This window comes from Canis lupus, chromosome 13, assembly GCF_003254725.2.
Source record: "Canis lupus dingo isolate Sandy chromosome 13, ASM325472v2, whole genome shotgun sequence".
NCBI classification, from domain to species: Eukaryota; Metazoa; Chordata; class Mammalia; order Carnivora; family Canidae; genus Canis; species Canis lupus.
This window is the reverse complement of record NC_064255.1, coordinates 24,466,451-24,470,962: the sequence shown is the minus strand read 5'-3', so window position 1 is coordinate 24,470,962 and position 4,512 is coordinate 24,466,451. Positions and strand designations below refer to the sequence as shown.

At 44.8% G+C, this 4,512-nt stretch overlaps 1 long non-coding RNA gene across 1 annotated transcript; it reads right to left on the bottom strand.

Annotated features, from left to right (window-relative positions):
* Positions 1-464: 464 nt before the first annotated feature.
* Positions 465-3,554, bottom strand: LOC125752331 (uncharacterized). Its single transcript, XR_007401562.1, has 2 exons — positions 2,980-3,554; positions 465-837 (listed from the first exon to the last, which is right to left on the bottom strand). It is a non-coding gene; the product is annotated as an uncharacterized LOC125752331 (long non-coding RNA).
* Positions 3,555-4,512: the final 958 nt, after the last annotated feature.

Below are 4,512 nucleotides of genomic sequence, written 5' to 3'. Positions count from 1 at the left end.
CACTCTGTCCCTCCCCACGCCACCTTGCTTTGGCCAGCTCTCCTCCCAGACCCAGAGCTGGTTATCAGCAGCAAGGCACATGGGGCATAATTTGTTTATGGTCAGATGTGCCATTGCTGGGTATTTTTGGGGAGTTTGATTTGAAGGGCTTACCTTGAAATTGTATGCCATGTGTCTCTAGGCCATTGGTATGTAATATTTTTAGTCATCAACTGGATTTGCATACTTCTTTACAATTTGCAAATACTTAATCACACATGATCTCATTGACTGGAGCCAACAGTGATTTTTCTGAGACACAAATCTGGCACTTCTACTTCCATGGCTTAAACCCTTTGAAGCATCCATGGCACTCTCAGATTCAAGCCCAAATTCCTTTACATGATTTATAAATCTGTATGGCTGCCATGTCAATTAGCTTTTACTGACAAAGGAGAAGAAAAAAATACTCAAAATTCAGTTGATTAAAATAATAGCCATCTATTTAGCTCATGAACTTATGAGTCAGCAATTTGGGCTGGGCTCTGCTGGGCAGTTCTTCTAATGAGCCTTGCTGGGCTCACTCATGCATCTGTGGTCAACTGCAGGTCAGCCAGGCAGCTCTGCATCTGAAGATAGTTGACTAAGAAGACACTGGGAATAATGCCTCTCATTATCCAGCAGGTTATCATGAACTTATAAAACTGTCAGTGTCAGGCTCCAAGAGTAGCAAGAAGCTTTCATGTGCAAGCATTTTTCAAGCCTCTTCTTGCATTTTATTTGCTAATTTCTCGTTGGCTGAAGCAAGTCCCATAGGCGATTCAGATTCAATAGTTGAGATGGAAAAATAGATGTCCCCTGTTGATGAAAGGAAAAGAACATTGTGGCCATTTTGAACATCTACCACAACTTCCTTTTCTAGACTCATCTCTTTGTGTCCCTGTTTTCACCTCCACAGACTCTGTTCTAGCCAAAGAGAACTGCTTACAGCTCCCCATCCTGCCTTGTGCTTTTAGGCTTCCAGCCTATGGTTCAGGCTAATGCCTTGACTGCTATGCTTCTCCATTGTTCACCTTGCTCAGTCCAACTGGATCCCATCCTAGATGTTCTTTCCTTCAGGACACCTTCTCTCAACTCCAGACAGGGGTAGGTATTCTTTTGTGGCATTCTCTTTGCTTCCTCTTCCAACACTTACCATGTTCTGTTACAAATGTCTGTCTTCTTGTCCATTTCTCCCATAAGACCGCAAGGTACTTGAGAGCAACATTTCTTTACTGTTGTGTACTTGGTATGTTGTGTCAGATAGTGGGAGAACAATAGCCATTCATTGGCCTGCAGATTAACTGCACATGAATGAGTGAAAGAAAACAGGTGAAGGAAAGCCTTTTGCACACCTGTAAGCACCCGACATATCATGCGAGTGGAATCTTTGAGTTGGAGGGGACCTTAGTTACTTCTCATCTATGTATAAACTCTTGGAACAACATGGTTAAAAATTGCTCCTCAGCCCATCAGACACAGCCATAAAGATGAAAAAGTCTCTCCTTCAGCAGAGCTCATTCTATTGCTGAACCGTTTTCAGGCTTGAGACTTTCTCTTTCCAGTTGAATCCAAAACTGTTTTCTACCTGTTGTGCAAGACCTTCCGTCTGAAGCCTCAAAGGCAAAGATTACCATGTTTGCCACACATCAGGCCTCCTCACCTGAGATGTAGCAACCATTGCTCTTAGCATGTTCTTACAGCCCTCACCAACCTGCTGGCCCTCCTCTGGACATGCCCAATGTGTCTCTGCTTCTCTCAGAAAATGACATCTAGCTCTGGACAAGATCTTCCCCTGGGATGGAGAGATGCAATCTCTCTGTAAACGAGTCATCAAGACCGTGGTGGCAGCAGCGAAGTTTAGGAGTGCTGGCAATTGCAGCTCCCATAGAAACAGAACTCAGGCGCAAATCAAAATATTAGGATGACTTTTCTAAAAAGCAAGTTTCATCTGGGACTGGCATGAGGATGACTTGCATCCTTTTTTTTTTTTTTTTTTTTTTAACCTCTTCTTACCATTTGTATCCAGGTCAAGGACCCCAAAAGCTCAAATTTGCCAGATTTTGAACACATTTCAAAACTGCATTCCAGGATTTCTACTCCTGGTAGAAAGTGGCAAGAGATACTGAGGTGGGTTTCATTATGAACAGATTGTAAGCTTTGGAGTAAAGCAAACAGGGATCAGACAACTTGGCCCAAAATGCAGTAGGTGTGTCTCATTAAGGAGGTTTAGACCTCCCCAGGCTATGCTTTGTCTCATCACATCCAGGTTACTGTTAGGATCACATGCAGATTTAGAGTTTGTCGTGTGTCAAGCAGAGTGCATACATGCATTTTATACATTTTAATATGTACCTACCTCTGTGAAGATGGTTCTAGCATTATGCTCGTTTTATAGAAGACAAAATGGAGACCGAGAGCATTTGTAGAAAGGATACAGAAAGTCATTTGCTAGACACCACTGAGCTACTAAGGGGAAGCGCTGAGCCATAAACCCAAGCTTCTCTAGCTCCAGATCTAGCATCCAGTGAACACTCTAGCAGTCTTGGCACCTGCATTCCCACCTTGAAAGTCAGAGCAGTGGGTGATTCCTGTCACTAATGGTGCCAGGTAGGAACAGCCCCAGCTCCGTGGTGGTTGTGGGCAGCCCTCCACAGTAAAGGCTTGGCAAAGACTCCACTCAGTACAATACTCCATCAGTCTCTTTGGGGTTTGGCAGCAGTGACCAGTTTTGTTGCTATATTGGCACACTTTCCCAGAAATAGATTAGAAAGCAGGAAAAATTTTTAAAGACGGGGGTGGGCGGGGGAGAAAACCCACTCTGATGTGTTATTTCGCTAACGGCCTTAACTTTGTAATAAATAAAGACCGCAAATGGGAAGCAAATGCATAAACTGAAAATAAGCTGAGTGAATCATGGCATGCAGTATGTACAGTATATAAATATTCATGTTAAATTACCTTTTACTCCTACTCACGGTTCTCCTGTGTGCACTTCGGGCTGAGTGGTTTCCGTGGGCCTTAGTTACCGACACAAATGCGTGTGACTTTTGTGAGAGCTCGAGGAGTACCCAAGGACTATTAGCGCAGGCCTGAATAATGTCGGATCCCAGTATAAACCCAGAAGCTCAAGCACCCTCTCTGCTTTTGGCAAGAGAACAGTTATCCATCGCCTGGTCTTTCCTAGTCAATGGAAACTGAGCTGAGGGAGAAAATCCTTAATCTTAGCAACAGCAGGATCTGGTATTTTAGCTGCAGAGCTTAAAGGAAAAAAAAAAAAAAAAAAAAGCCTTGTTGGAAAGTTCAAATCTAGGTAACCAGTTTATGAAAGAGTCTTTTGTGCGAACTGGAGACGGACTGCATGGGCAGAAAAGGGAGTGCAGGCCACGCAGGGAGGTGCCCGAGCTTTCAGAGCTTTCTGAGCTGCAGGGTTGGTGTCCTTCCTGCGGGGAGAAGCATGGCTTGGGGCAGGGAGGGGCTGGTACAGACCTTCACAGCACTCCACGGAAAGGCCAACAGGGGGCGTGAGCACACCCCGAAGCTCAGCTGGCTCAGAGGCCAACATTCTTTCCCCTCTTCTGCTCTGGCCTCCCAGTGACCTGGGGGTTAAACTTCAGTCAAGTCCAATGGACACGATAACACTTATCTTGCTCCTCTGTGCAGTGAGCTGCTTCCCACCAAAGGCAAGATCCTAAGTGTGAGCTATTGGAATTTCCTTACAAGGACACAGAGAGAGGTGCTGCAATCTCACTCCCCAAGCTAACCCAGCTGGTCCCTGCCTAGGAAAGGGAAGTGTGTGGAATGTGCGGTTGTGTGTGTTCATATTATACTAGGTAAGTGTCTTTACAGAAAAAGGTCCCTACACAAATTGTGTTACACGTAATAGCAGGATGACTTTAAAGTGTTAAACCTGGGGCACCTGAGTGGCTCAATCAGTTAAACAACTGACTCTCAATTTCGGCTCAGGTCAGGATCTCAGGGTCATGGGATCGAGCCCCCTGTTGGGCTCCACACTCAGTGCAGAGTCTGCTTGTCCCTCTCCCTCTACTCCTCCCCCCACACCCCCGTTCATGCACATGCACTCTCTCTCTCTCAAATAAATTAAATAAAAAAATAAATAAAACTTGAAAAAAAAAAAAGTTTAAACCTAGCTTTCTCCTATGCCTCATGGGCACAGATTCATTACATCAGCATTTCCTTCCCATAAGGGTATATAGCCCATGAAGTTGAAACTTTCCAAGTATAGCTTTAGGTGTTTGTTCTGGTTAATTCAACAAGCACTTCTGGAACACCTATGATGAGGCAGAGAGTCTACCCAGAGCTAGTAACACCAACACAGCTAGTGCAGAGAAAAACGGAGACCCCTGAGTCAGACCAGGATCGGATTCTGGCTCTGCTACTTGGACCTTTGAGACCTTCGGTAAAAACGCTGACATATTTAATGCCTCAATTTCTTCATCCATAAAGTGTTGGTAACAGTGCCCCGGAGGGTGG